Source organism: Phocoena phocoena, chromosome 13 (genome assembly GCF_963924675.1).
Source record: "Phocoena phocoena chromosome 13, mPhoPho1.1, whole genome shotgun sequence".
NCBI lineage: Eukaryota > Metazoa > Chordata > Mammalia > Artiodactyla > Phocoenidae > Phocoena > Phocoena phocoena.
In genome coordinates, this window is record NC_089231.1 from 79577220 (window position 1) to 79594720 (window position 17501).

The 17501-nt window shown below is 41.4% G+C and overlaps 1 protein-coding gene across 1 annotated transcript in view; it reads right to left on the bottom strand.

The window, feature by feature from the left end:
• The window catches only part of TAOK3 (TAO kinase 3), a 188760-nt gene extending 174393 nt beyond the window's left edge, over positions 1–14367 (bottom strand). Inside the window, exon 1 of the mRNA XM_065889939.1 lies at positions 14097–14367. The gene's annotated coding sequence lies outside the window, so the exon portion shown is untranslated. The remainder of the gene's footprint in view (positions 1–14096) is intronic.
• Positions 14368–17501: the final 3134 nt, after the last annotated feature.

The window sequence follows — 17501 nt, forward strand, 5'->3', positions numbered from 1 at the left end:
GTGCAGAGCTCTGTTCTAAGCTCTAGGAACACAGTAATGAACAAAACAAAGTCCCTGTGGTCATTCATACACCATGTAGTAGACTTTTGACTATTTCATATGTAATGAGAAAACTTCCATAAAGGCAGAGACTAAAGAAATTTGTATGGAAATTTGGAAGGTCGCTTGTAGTGTTTATTACTAAAAAGCACTGTAATTAAGGCCATGCTACCTTAAAGTTAAAAGAATTTTTCCAGAACCTAGTACATAAAATCAGAATTCTTTATGTTTTCAATGTTTGCAAAATGCCAGGTTGGAGGCAGCGGCATATGTTCCAGCAGGGAAAAGGAAAAACTTCTCACCATGAGTCACCAATGACTAAGTTCTTTTAATTCAAGCTTAAAACACATTTCAAACCCAATTACTTGTACATGCAGAAAACTGATAACCTCAAATTAACATCAGGAGCTTGATTTGACCAATTTTCAGGGTTAATATCAGCATATAAGAAAAACAAGTGAAGTGCTTTTAATGGGATAATGCCCCTGTACTGAATTTTGTTATAATTTTGGTCTTACAAGCCTTTACTGCCTAAGGGCCATTTTAGCAGCTTCCATTAGATTTTATTACAATGAACATAGCTTTCTTTGACTGTAGCCAGACTGGGACACAGTCATATTGGATGTATGATGTCGTGGTAGGAATGGCTTTTATTTGTATTCAATAAAACAAAAATACACTAAATTCAAGGCTGCTCCAAAAAAAAAAAAAGTAAAGCCCAGAGAATAAAATACACAGATAAACTCTACTCTTCCCAGACATACTTTATTTCCTTAGGATTTTACTTCCTACGTTTCAAATAACGAAACCTTCTTTTTAGCCAACATATTGGAGGAATTCCCAGAGCCAAATTCATCTATTTAGTCAGTCAATAAATCTCTATTGAGCAACTACTACATGCTAGGTAGGCACTGTTTTATGAGTTGGGGAGACAGCAATGAATTAAAAAAATCTCTGCTTTCATGGAGTCCAAATTCTATTGTAGGGATATAAGACAAACGAAGACATAAATAAAATATCTGGTGTGTCAGAATGGTGTCCTCTCCCCAATATGGAGAAGAATACAATATGAAAGATAAGGATAACAATAAGCTTATTTGTTCACAGTTGCAAGTTGCTTGTATCACAAAGTAAGGAACTGCCCTTTGGAAGACCAGGGTAATAGAGCTCTCCCAGCCTCCATCTCTGACTCAACTGAACACCACGTTCTGTTGCAAATGACCAAAAATCTTATTTCATTTGTTCCTAATACCTAGAGGAAGGTAAACAGACGTCCAAAGACCTGAAGTTGGAACCCATTCCTTACAGATAAAAACATCACTTAAGGAAACAAAACAACAAATCCCCAACACTCAAAGGCCACTTCAGGGAATATTATCACGCTGAATGTGGACATACAAGTTTCCAAATACTTGCTACCAGTGGCATCAATTTACCAACTGTCAGGGTCAAAAGTAAGTTCTTCACTTAAGAACTATCCGTTATCTTCACTGGTAGCAATAATTATGTTTAAACATTATTTTTGAACCTAAAACAAGTGTTTAAATTTAACGCGATTCGACAAATATTTATTGAACAGATACTAGTTACAAGACGCTTGGTTAGATGTGTAAGACACTGTCCTTTTAAAATCAAGAAGATGGACATTTAGGAAGACTCAGACAAATACAAACCCTATATGTATGATCACAGAGAATATTAGGGTAATAAGAAAATACACAAAGCAAGTACTTAGGGAATTTAAAGGAGAGAGTAGCAAAAAAGATGATCAGAGAAGGGCCCAAGAAAGATGGCATTAAAAGTAGGTCTGGGGAATTCCCTGGCAGTCCAGTGGTTAGGACTTGGCACTCTCACTGCCAGGGCCTGGGTTCCACCCATGGTTAGGGAACTAAGATCATGCGGGCCACGCAGCACAGCCAAAAAAGAAGAAGGTCTGAAGTATGAGGAACAGGAAAGGCATTCTAGGGAAAAAAAATGGCAGGAACAAACGCCTAAAGGTGGCAAATCAGTAAGTGGTTAACTGTAAGCAGGCTGTTCTGGCCGGGGCACAGGAGACAGACATAGATATATAGATACAGGTATAGACAGATTATGGGGCTCTAGGAATCCCAAAGCCCCCAAACAGTTGATAAATCTGTACTGAATTTAGTAGGCCAAGGGGTATTAAAGGTTTTGAACACAGGAGTGACAAAATCACAGCTGTACCTTAGGGGGAAATAAGAGAGCAACAGTGTATATAGGAAGGACGAAAAAGAAGGAGGCTGGAAAATTGTCACAGTCCTTCCCTAGCCCATTATTAGGGCTCTCATTAGCTCTTTCTTGGACCTTTAAGAGGTATAAAGTAAAAAGTGTCTTCAGTTGAAAAAACAGATCTAGGCCACAGTGGTCAAGTTTGTCTCTGTCTGTACGGCCTTGGGAAGTCACTCACCCTAACTGAGTCTCAGTTTCCCTATGTATGAATCTCTTAATTATTCTTTTTGGAGCCAGGAGCTGTAGGATTCAGCAAGTGATTAGATACTGAGGGTAGAGCAAAAAACAGCACTAAAAAATTATTTCAAGTGATTAAAATAATAAGCTACCACTTATTAAACACTTCCTATGCATTTATCACTGCATTTGGTGCTTTACATAAATTGCTTCATTTATTCCTTATAAGAATCTTGTGAGTTCTGTATTCTTATTTTATAGATGAGAGAAGTGACAGCTTTACAGACTTAAGTAACTTAACAAGGATAAGCCAGCTGGCATACTGACAAAGCGAAAATAGGTGCCTAGGTCTCTCTGAGTCTGAGGCCCTTTCTCTTTCCAATTCACACTATCATGCTGTTTCTTACATGGCAGATAAATAATGCTAACATTTGTTCTTGTGTTCCAACAGAATCACTCCTTTAACACCCTTCTGATGTACTAAAAGCCCTCAGTGAAGATAAGAAACTAAGCGTGGGGAGCCTGAACCAAGATGGCCGAGTAGAAGGACATGCTCTCACTCCCTCTTGCAAGAACACCAGAATCACAACTAACTGCTGAACAATCATCAACATGAAGACACTTGAACTCACCAAAAAAGATACCCCACATCCAAAGACAAAGGAGAAGCCACAAAGAGACGGCAGGAGGGGCACAATCACAATAAAATCAAATCCCATAACCGCTGGGGGGGTGACTCACAGATTGGAGAACATTTATACCACAGAAGCCGACCCACTGGAGTGAAGGTTCTGAGCCCCACGTCAGGCTTCCCAACCTGGGGGTCTGGCAACAGGAGGAGGAATTCCTAGAGAATCAGACTTTGAAGGCTAGAGGGATTTGATTGCAGTACTCTGACAGGACTGGGGTAAACAGAGACTCCGCTCTTGGAGGGCACATACAAAGTAGTGTGCACATCGGGACCCAGGGGAAGGAGCAGTGACTCCAGGGGAGACTGAACCAGACCTACCTGCTAGGGTTGGAGGGTCTCCTGCAGAGGCGGTGGGTGGCTGTGGCTCACCCTGAGGACAAGGACACTGGCAGCAGCAGTTCTCGGAAGTACTCCTTGGCGTGAGCCCTCCAAGAATCCGCCATTAGCACCACCAAAGACCGCAGGTAGGCAGCAGTGTTGGGTTGCCTCAGGCCAAACAACCAACAGGGAGGGAACCCAGCCCACCCCATCATCAGTCAAGTGGATTAAAGTTTTACTGAGCTCTGCCCACCAGAGCAACACCCAGCCCTACCCAACACCAGTGCCTCCCATCAGGAAACTTGCACAAACCTCTTAGATAGCCTCATCCACCAGAGGGCAGACAGCAGAAGCAAGAAGAACTACAATCCTGCAGCCTGTGGAACAAAAACCACATTCACAGAAAGATACACAAGATGAAAAGGCAGAAGGCTATGTACCAGATGAAGGAACAAGATAAAACCCCAGAAAAACAACTAAATGAAGTAGAGATAGGCAACCTTCCAGAAAAAGAATTCAGAATAATGATAGTGAAGATGATCCAGGACCTCAGAAAAAGAATGGAGGCAAAGATTCAGAAGATACAAGAGATGTTTAACAAAGACCTAGAAGAATTAAAGAACAAAGAAACAGAGATGAACAATACAATAACTGGAATGAAAAATACACTAGAAGGAATCAACAGCAGAATAACTGAGGCAGAAGAATGGATAAGTGACCTGAAAGACACAATGGTGGAATTCACTGCTGAAGAACAGAATAAAGAAAAAAGAATGAAAAGAAATGAAGGCAGCCTAAGAGACCTCTGGGACAACACTAAATGCAACAACATTCGCATTATAGGGGTCCCAGAAGGAGAAGAGAGTGAGAAAGGACCTGAGAAAATATTTGAAGAGATTAGAGTCAAAAACTTCCCTAACATGGGAAAGGAAATAGCCACCCAAGTCCAGGAAGCTCAGAGAGTCCCATAAAGGATAAACCCAAGGAGAAACACGTCAAGACACATAATAATAAAATTGGCAAAAGTTAAAGACAAAGAAAAATTATTGAAAGCAGCAAGGGAAAACGACAAATAACATGCAAGGGAATTCCCATAAGGTTAACAGCTGATTTCTCAGCAGAAACTCTACAAGCCAGAAGGGAGTGGCATGATATACTCAAAGTGATGAAAGGGAAGAACCCACAACCAAGATTACTCTGCTGGGCAAGGATCTCATTCAGATTCGATGGAGAAATCAAAAGCTTTACAGAGAAGCAAAAGCTAAGAGAATTCAGTACCACCAAACCAGCTCTACAACAAATGCTAAAGGAACTTCTCTAAGTAGGAAACATAAGAGAAGAAAAGGACCTACAAAAACAAACCCAAAACAATTAAGAAAATGGTAATAGGAACATACATATCAATAATTACCTTAAACGTGAATGGATTAAATACTCCAACCAAAAGACACAGGCTTGCTGAATGGATACAAAAACAAGACCCATATATATGCTGTCTACAAGAGACCCACTTCAGACCTAGGGACACATACAGACTGAAAGTGAGGGGATGGAAAAAGATATTCCATGCAAATGGAAATCAAAAGAAAGCTGGAGTAGCAATACTCATATCAGATAAAATAGACTTTAAAATAAAGAATATTATAAGAGTCAAGGGAGGACACTACATAATGATCAAGGGATCAATCCAAGAGGAAGATATAACAATTATAAATATATAAGCACCCAACATAGGAGCACCTCAATACAGAAGGCAACTACTAACAGCTATAAAAGAGGAAATTCAGAATAAAACAATAATAGTGCGGGACTTTAACACCTCACTTACACCAGTGGACAGATCATCCAACATGAAAATAAATAAGGAAACAGAATCTTTAAATGACACAATAGACCAGATAGATTTAATTGATATTTATAGGACATTCTATCCAAAAACAGCAGATTACACTTTCTTCTCAAGTGCGCATGGAACATTCTCCAGGATAGATAACATCTTGGGTCACAAATCAAGCCTCAGTAAATTTAAGAAAATTAAAATCATATCAGGCATTTATTCTGACCACAATGATATGAGATTGGAAATCAATTACAGGGAAAAAAATGTGAAAAACACAAACACATGGAGACTAAACAATACGTTCCTAAATAACCAAGAGATTATTGAAGAAATCAAAAAATACCTAGAGACAAATGACAGTGAAAACATGACAATCCAAAACCTATGGGATGCAGCAAAAGCAGTTCTAAGAAGGAAGTTTATAGCTATACAAGCCTACCTCAAGAAACAAGAAAAATCTCAAATAAACAATCTAACCTTACACCTAAAGGAACTAGAGAAAGAAGAACAAACAAAACCCAAAGTTAGCAGAAGGAAAGAAATAACAAAGATTAGAGCAGAAATAAATGAAATACAAACAAAGAAAACAATAGCAAAGATCAATAAAACTAAAAGCTGGTTCTTTGAGAAGATAAACAAAATTGAAAAACCATTAGCCAGACTCATCAAGAAAAAGAGGGAGAGGACTCAAATCAATAAAATTAGAAGTGAAAAAGGAGAAGTTACAACAGACACTTCAGAAATACAAAGCACCCTAAGAGACTACTACAAGCAACAGAATGCCAATAAAATGGACAACCTGGAAGAAATGGACAAATTCTTAGAAAAGTATAACCTTCCAAGACGGAACCAGGAAGAAATAGAAAATATGAACAGACCAATCACAAGTAATGAAATTGAAACTGTGATGAAAAATCTTCCAACAAACAAAAGTCCAGGACCAGATGGCTTCACAGGTGAATTCTATCAAACATTTAGAGAAGAGCTAACACCCATCCTTCTCAAATTCTTCCAAAAAACTGCAGAGGAAGGAACACTCCCAAACTCATTCTATGAGGCCACCAGCACCCTGATACCAAAACCAGACAAAGATACTACAAAAAATGAAAATTACAGACCAATATCACTGATGAATATAGATGCAAAAATCCTCAACAAAATACTAGCAAAAAGAATCCAACAACACATTAAAAGGATCATACACCATGACCAAGTGGGATTTATCCCAGGGATGCAAGGATTCTTCAATATACGCAAATCAAACAATGTGATACACCATACTAACAAATTGAAGAATAAAAACCATATGATCGGGCTTCCCTGGTGGCGCAGTGGTTGGGGGTCCGCCTGCTGATGCGGGGGACGCGGGTTCGTGCCCCGGTCCGGGAGGATCCCGCGTGCCGCCGAGTGGCTGGGCCCGTGGGCCGTGGCCGCTGGGCCTGCGCGTCCTGAGCCTGTGCTCCGCAGCGGGAGAGGCCGCAGCGGTGAGAGGCCCGTGTACCGCAAAAAAAAAAAAAAAAAAAAAAAAAAAAACCATATGATCATCTCAATAGATGCAGAAAAAGCTTTTGACAAAATTCAACACCCATTTATGATGAAAGCTCTCCAGAAAGTGGGCATAGAGGGAACCTACATCAACATAATAAAGGCCATATACGACAAACCCACAGCCAACATCATTCCCAATGGTGAAAAACTGAAAGCATCTCCTCTAAGATCAGGAACAAGACAAGAATGTCCACTCTCACCACTATTATTCAACATAGCTTTGGAACTCCTAGCCATGGCAATCAGAGGAGAAAAAGAAATAAAAGGAATACAAATTGGAAAAGAAGAAGTAAAACTGTCACTGTTTGCAGATGACATGATACTATACATAGAGAATCCTAAAGATGCCACCAGAAAACTACTAGAGTTAATCAATGAACTTGGTAAAGTTGTAGGATACAAAATTAATGCACAGAAATCTCTTGCATTCCTATATACTAATGATGAAAAATCTGAAAGAGGAATTAAGGAAACACCCCCATTTACCACTGCAACAAAAAGAATAAAATACCTACGAATAAGCCTACCTAGGGAGACAAAAAACCCGTATGCAGAAAACTATAAGACACTGATGAAAGAAATTAAAGATGATATCAACAGATGGAGAGATATACCATGTTCTTGGACTGGAAGAATCAACATTGTGAAAACAATTATACTATTCAAAGCAATCTACAGATTCAATGCAATCCCTATCAAATTACCAATGGCATTTTTTTTTTTTTTTTTTGTGGTACACGGGCCTTTCACTGTTGTGGCCTCTCCTGTTGTGGAGCACAGGCTCCAGACACGTAGGCTCAGTGGCCATGGTTCACGGGCCCAGACGCTCCATGGCATGTGGGATCTTCCCAGACTGGGGCACGAACCTGTGTCCCCTGCATTGGCAGGTGGACTCTCAACCACTGCGCCACCAGGGAAGCCCACCAATGGCATTTTTTTACAGAACTAGAACAAAAAAACCCCAAAAAACTTAAAATTTGTATGGAGATACAAAAGACCCCGAAGAGCCAAAGCAGTCTTGAGGGAAAAAAGCAGAGCTGGAGGAATCAGATCCCCTGACTTCAGACTATACTACAAAGCTACAGTAATGAAGACAATACAGTACTGGCACAAAAACCAGAAATATAGATCAATGGAACAAGATAGAAAGTCCAGAGATAAACCCACACACCTATGGTCAGCTAATCTACGACAAAGCGGGCAAGGATACATAATGGAGAAAAGACAGTCTCTTCAATAAGTGGTGCTGGGAAAACAGGACAGCTACATGTAAAAGAACGAAATTAGAACACTCCCTAACACCATACACAAAAATAAACCTAAAATGGATTAGAGACCTAAATGTAAGACTGGACAGTATAAAACTCTCAGAGGAAAATATAGGCAGAACACTCTTTGACATAAATTACAGTAAGATCCTTTTTGATCTACCTCCTAGAGTAATGGAAATAAAAACAAAAATAAACAAATGGGACCTAATGAAACTTAAAAGCTTTTGCACAGCAAAGGAAACCATAAACAAGACAAAAAGACAACCCTCAGAATGGGAGAAAATATTTGCAAACAAATCAATGGACAAAGGATTAATCTCCAAAATATATAAACAGCTCATGCAGCTCAATATTAAAAAAACAAACAACCCAATCCAAAAATGGGCAGAAGACCTAAATAGACATTTCTGCAAAGAAGACATATAGATGGCCAAGAAGCACATGAAAAGCTGCTCAATATCACTAATTATTAGAGAAATGCAAATCAAAACAACAGTGAGGTATCACCTCACACCAGTCCAAATGGGCATCATCAGAAAATCTACAAACAACAAATACTGGAGAGGGTGTGGAGAAATGGGAACCCTCTTACACTGTTGGTGGGAATGTAAATTGATACAGCCACTATGGAGAACAGTATGGAGGTTCCTTAAAAAACTAAAAATAGAATTACCGTACGATCCAGCAAGCCCATTATTGGGCGTATACCCAGAGAAAACCATAATTCAAAAAGACACATGCACCGCAATGTTCATTGCAGCACTATTTACAATAGCCAGGTCATGGAAGCAACCTAAGTGCCCATTGACAGACGAATGGATAAAGAAGTTGTGGTACATATATACAATGGAATATTACTCACCCATAAAAGGGAACGAAATTGGGTTATTTGTTGAGACGTGGATGGATCTAGAGACTGTCATACAGAGTGAAGTCAGAAAGAGAAAAACCAATATCGTATGTTAACGCATATATTTGGAACCTAGAAAAATGGTACAGATGAACCGGTTTGCAGGGCAGAAATTGAGACACAGATGTAGAGAACAAACATATGGACACCAAGGGGGGAAAGCTGTGTGGGGGTGGGTGTGGTGGTGTGATGAACTGGGCAATTGGAATTGACATGTATACACTGATGTGTATAAAACTGATGACTAATAAGAACCTGCTGTATAAAAAATAAATAAATAAAATTCTAAAAAAAAAGAAACTAAATGTGAACATAAATATAATCTACTAATTTGGTGATTATTAATTCATTTACTCATTCAGTTGACATCTAGTGAGCATCCCTCATACTCTGTGCCTGGTACTATACTTGGCGTGGGGATGCAAAGATGATCAAGACCATCTCTAACCTCAACGTGCTCACAAATTTGTGAAAGAAAAACACATGTAAACAAGGAACTGGTATACAGTGACAGAAGAGAAATTTTCACAAGAGACACGGGACGCATAAAGGTACGTGAAGCATAATGGAATTTTGTATCTCTGCTATTAAGTCTTGACCCAGATCAGCTAAAAACTATATTTATGTGGTTTGGGGAAATATTTGTGTATTTACACACAAAGCCTTCAAAAAGTAAAAGCTAATGTTCAGAATAGAATGGAAAATTGGCCATGAACTCCAATTCTGTTTTGTATGCCTACTCCCAAGACTAATGAGGTTATTACTTTATTTAAGAGCATTCTTCCTTGATTAGTGCCATCTATTGTAATGGGTAAATAAAATGTATTTGAATTGTCATAAGCCTTGATTGCTATGGACCAAAGCCAGTGTTATTAGACAGAAAGTGACACATATAAAAATAAATACTGCACAGAGTCCTAGTTTGATTTGGAAATAAAAGGTTAACCCGTTGTCCATCAAAAATAGTGGAAAGAAGTAAAATTGAAGTCTTCCAATGAGTACTTTGATAATTGACTAAAATAATAAGCATAACAAATATGGGGTTGATTTTGGTATCCATCATTTTCACTGAGGCCAGGGGTGAGGTGAAAGGGCCCCAAACATTAGACACCAGCATGTCAATTCCTAGGGTTAGGAGCTAAAGCCACATGGGCCACATGGGAGTAGGTTTTGCTAGGTGTAAAATGTTTATTCCAAGGCATCTTCCTTTTCTCACTCACTCTGGGGGTGATAAACGTGTATTTGTGAGATAGACCATGGTTAGGAGCAGATCTGTGTTAAATCAAAAAACTGACTCCTATGTTATTCTGTTGTAAAATAGAAATAATTTACAAAGACTTTAAATATACTCCAATGTCTCTAACAAATCTCAGGTCAGGCAGAAAAAAATGCATTAGGTTGATTTATAAAGTATTTAGGTAGGGCTTCCCAGGTGGCGCAGTGGTTGGGGGTCCGTCTGCCGATGCAGGGGACAGGGGTTCTTGCCCCGGTCTGGGAGGATCCCACATGCCGTGGAGCAGCTGGGCCCGTGAGCCATGGCCACTGAGCCTGCGAGTCCAGAGCCTGTGCTCTGCAACGGGAGAGGCCACAACAGTGAGAGGCCCGCGTACCGTAAAAAAAAAGAAAGTATTTAGGTAACTTTAATAACATGTACCTGGAATGATAAAATGTATGAATTTAATTCCTACTATCATAAGAATTCTGAATACTTGTTTTTAACTTGGTTGCCCATAGCTTGTAAATGAGTTACATCACGTTTTGGCCCATATATTCAACACATCTAATCCATAATTAGTTAGACATTAATTTTTTTTTACTAAGGTCACTCTGAATTTAAGAATAGTAACAAACTTTTAATGTATCCTTACAAATGACAAAGTAACCAATTAAATGGATGTTATAATTAAATAATCACAAAACTAAACTGTACATTATCCCATAACTCAAAATTACTAATTCAAAACTATCCTCTCTGATTGAGGGGAATCTCTCACTGAAGATTGAAAAGAAGTTTTCTCTTAGGACAGTCACAAAGCACTTTTCGATGGAAGCTTTCCCTCTGTCCGTCTGTCAGTGTGCTTTCTTTTTAGGGGGAGAGAAGAAACAAAGACTGGAAGAAAAGACTATAAAGGAAAGATGCTTTTAATGGCTCTAAAATAAACTCTAAATAAACAGACTCTAAAGTACCAATAGTTAGTTTTCATTCATTCTCTCATACCACTGAAGCCAACAAGTATGAACACTGACAGGCAATGAGAACTTTTATTCAGGTTGGCTTAAACATTAAACCAAATTAGATATCAGGGTAGACTCTGAGATTACAATGGTTTGACTGTATATGACTCAAGTGGTAAAGAAAGTATAAAGTGGGTTATTGTATTAACTGGGCACTACTTGCATCCTGCTAAACTAAGACTAAGGATAGTTTAAGAACTCTACACCAAAAAGAACCTGCATTCTCCGGTGGCTATAACCGCTCATATGGAAGTGTAAGGCTCCTTCTTAACTCTTCTTTTGATTATATCTTTCAATTGAAAAGAAAAGAGTTAAAATGAGCATAGGTGTAACTAACTTACATATTAATAGCTTCTCAAAGTGTAGTTTTATTTTGTGAAACAAATGAAAATAAATTCCCACAGAATTCCTACCCTCCTAACCTACCCGCCACCCCCACCCCCTGTCCCTGGGAATAGTTACTATAGACCCTTCCTATCACTAAAAACTCTATTACAATGACACTTTTCATTTGCACCAGACAGAAGTGAGCTAACAAGCACGATGCAAGAGCTTATCTGCTCAAACATTTAAACATTTCTATTACTTTGCAGAATTACTGTTACTGAGATTCCCAGTCCTTCCAAAGACCATCTCCTAGGTTACATGCCCTACATAAGGAATACATGCCCCTTGTAAATAACCCTCTTGAGTTAGCTGACCTTACTTTTACTTGAATTCTACCTAAGGTTCTGGAAAAATAAATTTAATGTAAAAGAAGTTACACTTAATACATCTTAAATATAGTGTCTCATATTTTAAATTTGTATTTGTGTATTTACTGTTGTTCCCCTCACCTCCATAACTTGTTTCTTAGGGGAGGACGTCTAGTTGGTGGAATTTTCATAACCACACCAAGCTCCATGCTCTCTGAAACCATATAAAAACTGTTCTGCATCAGGTAATATCAAATAAGAATCCTCAAATGACACATTCCCTCTACTTATTATCACCCTGATGTAAGATGTCTTCAGTAATTTTTGTCTTGGATTTAAATAGGCGGTTCTCTGTAAGCCTTCTACATTATGTGTTTGGAAAACAGTACAGCATTCCTTTCTTCCTCTTAGTTGCCCATTACTGAACATGGGCAAAGGCTTCCAATAAGACATTATTCTAAACCTGAAACAAAGAAGATATCTAAATAACTGCAAAATGATAGAATAATTACATTCCCTAATATTTCCCCCAAACCATCATTTTCTAAGTCTGCTTCTATGAAAAAGAAGCTCGTCGCAACAATACGGGGTGAGGAGAAGCAACACACAGAGAAAAAGAGGTTAAAACATTCAAATGCAAAACTGCTGGGTGCAACCGTAACAAAGCGTGTGCATTCAAGAGAACATTCGAGAAGTAGTCGGAGCAGTATTAACATATCCTAAGTATTCCAAACCACTAGCCTGGTCATTAGTTTAATGTTCATATCCGTCAAAGTAGGAGGCTGCCCCCCAATTCCCACCCCCTATCGCTTTCCACTATTCGTTTCAGCATTTTAATAGACACACACTTGCCTCCCACCAGCGTGTACGGTGTCCGGTTTAAATAGGCTTATCTCTATCCTTAGCCTGTCCTGGAATTATGTCTAAAACTCAGTCCTGGTAGCTTTTAGAATTAGAAATCCAACTGGAAAGTGCTGTTAGTTTGGCGACTCCAAAACCTCTTTTCAAAATTTACTTTGATCTTCCAACTATCTTTCCAACACATCAAAGATAAACAGTCCAACTTAGTATATAGTTCCTTTGAGTCTTCATTGTAAACACTGATACGGACGCGCTGCCGAACCTGAAAAACTTTCTGAGCTCTCTGCTGAGCCGAAGTGAAAAAGACAGGGTCTATCAAAATCAACAGCCTAATTAACCCAAAACCTGCATCTCCAAAAGGGTCCCTTTCCCTTTCCACTCGGTTTGCGGTGAGTTAAAGAAGTCCTCTCCAACTTTTTCATCCTGATGAAGCTATCGAGGTCAGGAAGCCCCTCACTTTCAAGGCATCCAAGCCCAACTCGGAGAAACAAACGGGAAGCCAGGGGGCCAGTGAGAAGAGGTCCCCAGCCCCTCGCTCCTGCCCTTTCCAAGATCCCCGCGCTTCGGCCAGACCCTCCAGCCTGCGCGTTCTCCTAGAAGATGTCTCATTACATAATCCCCTTTCCTTAGAGTCACCCACAGAGTCACTGGGCTCAGGCGATCCCCCGTCTCCCACTCCGCCCTTAGGAAGCTCGGCTGAGTGCACCCGGGGAGCGGCGGCCGGCTGTCCCGACTCACCCGGCGCCGCGACCCGAACCCAGGCCCCCTCTCCTCACCCAGGCGGGGCGGGGCCGCGCCTCCACCGCACGCCCCCCGGGTCCCCGCTCAGACCCGGGTCCCCAGCCCCCGCGGGGTCCCCCGTCACAGTCGCTGTTCCAGCTCCTCTCGGGGTCCCCCAACACACCTGCTGTCCCAAGCCCTCTCGGGGTCCCCTTGCCGCTGAGAGCCGCTGTCCTTGCCCATTTCAGGGTACCCTCCCTTGAGAACCACTGTCCTGGCTCCTCTGGGGGTGCCCCTTCAGACCCACTTTTCCAGTCCTTCTGGGGGTCCCCTCCCTTCACACCCGCTCTGTCCCAAGTCCTCTCGGGGTCCCCCTCTCAGACCCGCGGGGCCGGCCCCTCTGGGGATCTCCTCTCCACAGTCCAGACTGTCAAACCCACTCCCGGAACTCCCCTCACTCGGGTCCTCGCCGACCCCACTCCGCCCTGGGTCCCCTCGCCCCGACTCATTCTGTCACCTCTCCGCGCCCCGGTGCTCTCACCTCAGACCTGCTGTCACCACCCCGGGCCCGGCGTCGCCGCCGCCGCTTCCTCTCCCACACTTGTTACCGAGTCGCTCTTCTGCCGCTTGTTCCCCGGTGGATCCCCGGGTCCAGTCGTTGAGTGTCGGGTCCGGCCGCGCGGAACCTCCGCCCGCGGTCTCCGCGTCGGGTCCCACTCTCTCACGCAGGTCCCCACAGCCGCCGCCGCCACCACCGGGAGCCACACGGACCCTCCCGCGGCCGCCGCTGCTGCTGTCCGAGGTGCGGCTCCTGCCAGGGGTGGCCAATCGCACCCGATTGCGCCGAGCGCGCTCCGCCCCGCCGTCCCAGCCCGCCCGCCCCCTGCCCCCGACCACGCCCCCAGCCAGGCTCCGATAGGCTCTCTACTGACCTTCCCTGATCGTGGGGCGCAGACCTGGGGCCGGATATAGGTACTTGATTGGAGGCGCCTGGGACGCCGAGCTGTCGATGGCGCCCGAGGATTGGCGAAGTTGAAGGTGGGCGGTGCGGGATGGGGCGGGGTTTCCTCAGATGCGGAAGAGCTTGCAACTTCAGTTACCCACTGGCCCGCCTCGGGTGCGGTCCGCCTTGTTTGTGCTGAGTTGGGGTCAAAGTTCATGGCATTCCTCACTGAGCCTTTACTTTTCTTGGGAGACTCCCAGAGGCCGAGGCCCTCTGGGACTCCCTGGGACCACCATGTTAGAGCCTTTGAGGCCCCCATTCCCCCGTTAGACCTGGCACAGCTTTCTAAGTAATTCTGCCATAAATTAATAATGGCATTTATTTACTCAGGACTTGTAAACTTCCTGGATTTAAAGTCTTTTATATCTTTGGCAAGGGAGTTGCCCTTACTTGCACTGCGTTCAAGAGACGTTAGTTTGATGCTGTTGGGGGAAAAAAAATCTATGTACTAGATGCATACTCAGCACACTTAGGCATTCAACACTGACGGGGCACATTTTGATAGGTACAAGGACAAAACTTAAGAAATACTCACTTTGTGGGTTATGATAATCATTTTGACAAGTAGGAACAGGAACTGTGTGGTAGGGGAACCCTTGTTAGCTTTAGCAAGGCTTCAGTAAGCCTGTTCAACATATTCTTTTTCAGGACCACAGGAAATGATTTTAATGATCTTGTGGGAACTAGTGGCCAAAGTATAATGAACTTTGACCCAAGTGCAACTCGTGATAACCAGAGACCCATCTTGATCCAAGCTGCAAGATGGAGCTTGCCAGGGGTGAAAGTGCATGGTGTTAACTCAGCCATTCTTTATATATTTTTTGTGAAACTGGATATGTTGATTAAATCAATACTGGAAACTGAAAACTGCTACCTTCACCCCTAAATCCTAAAGTTTATGAACTTTGTGAAGACATTGTTTCAGTTCAGGAACACAGTTTGTTCCTAAGCATTGTCATGTATGCAGGACTTAGCTCTTAGAAAACTTTCCATCATTAACTCTTTTTTAACTCCTGCTAACAAAATTTGTGTTCTAAACACTATTCATGTTTTTCCTAGTGTTTTAAAAGCATACCCATTCCAATTAACATGCTCCCCTTTAAGATTTGAGTGTTAGGGTATGTAGAGAGGGCCTGTAGAAGAGTGCTGGCAGTACTTCCTCTAAAATGAATTTGGATATAGATGTCTCCTGAGCGATGTGACTGAGTGCCATTTTGGGAAGGGATGTAGAGTGATTTTAAGGTGGTAAAAAGGGTACTTGGTTTTAAGGGAACTTGATTTTTACAGACTGTCCAAAATCATATTAGACAGCTATAAAAGTTGGGTAAGACTAAAGTCATGAGAGAATTTTTTTGACTAGGTCCTCATCCTTTACTGAGTGTTGATGCTACCAGTTGCAATATGCACAGAAGAAATGGGGTAGATTTTCACAACGCAAGTATTCAGTTCTGTCTAGTCATATAAAAAAAATCCATGATCATTAACAGATGTCATTTGCAGCCAAGAAGACAAGATGTGGGACTTCCCTGGTGGTGCAGTGGATAAGACTCCATGCTCACAAGGAGGGGGCCCGGGTTTGATCCCTGGTCAGGGAACTAGATCTGACGTGCATGCTGCAACTAAGAGTTCGCATGCCACAACTAAGGAGCCCATGTGCCGCAACTAAGACCCTGTGCAACCAAATAAATAAATAAATATTTTTTAAAAAGAAGACAAAATGTAAGCAAGATAAAAATGCCAGTGTCTTGAAAGGAAACCAATTAGCAATGATATCAACTCTTTTTTTAAAAAATCAATATATCATTGTATTGATGAACTCTCATTTTTAAAATGTTAGTGCTTGGTTTGGTTTATGATTATTGCTATTGATGGAAACGCAAGTTGGTCAAGATAGTCAATTACAAATAATTTAGACGTGACCTAACAGCATAAAGAAAATGACTTCATCCTTTGGACAAGAGACAGCTTTGAAATTCTAGTTTAAATGTTGACGGTGGACCCACAGGGAGCCATGAGAATGCCTCTTATTTAGCATTGCAGCATTCCATTCTGAAAATTCTTGAGTTTTGTTGGGAGGAAGAATCCCTCACAAGTACAGGCAAGATTTTAATTACAACAAGGTAGAAAATAAGAAATGTTAAAATAAACGGGATGAGAATATATTTTTTCACTTTGAGGAGACTCTGTGGGGGCCAATTCAGAGATAAATTTGGTCACAAAGGATCTGAGAATGAGAATACTGGGTTCCAGTCTGGCTTTTACATCTGTGTTCAAGTTTACTGCTTGTATGTTACTTTTTTTTTTTTCTATGGAGACTTGGGTGCAACGTAAAGAGTAGGGTTACTTTGGACAAACCATTAACCATCTCTGGGCCCTTTTATCCCTTTTCTTGCTACACACACCAAGACAAAGGACATCCTCAATTTGTTCATTAAGCAAAGCTTATAACGCCGTGTCCCCTTCTACTCAGAGATAATCACACAAATTAATTCATGCAGATATTCAACTCTCTTGTTTTCCAAGTTACCAGCTAGCACCTTCCTTTCCTGAGCCTAATTAACTTTCTGCAGGCAAATGTTCCACTTGCTCAGTTGAGAGTTGGTTAGCAAGTTATTGGATTGGGGAAAACCACCTTTTAAAAAATTTATATTCTGAGAAATATGAGGCAGCTGTACTGTAGAGGACCTGGGTCTGAGAGTCTAAACAAGGCAGACTGGACGCTTTTTTTTTTTTTTAAAGGCAATTGACAACTCTTTTCTTTTTTTTTTTTTTTTTTTTTTTTTTTTTTTTTAAAATTCATTTATTTATTTATTTTTGGCTGTGCTGGGTCTTCTTTTCTGTGCGTGGGCTTTCTCTAGTTGCGGCGAGCGGGGGCCACTCTTCATCGCGGTGCGCGGGCCTCTCACTGTCGTGGCCTCTCTTGTTGCGGAGCACAAGCTCCAG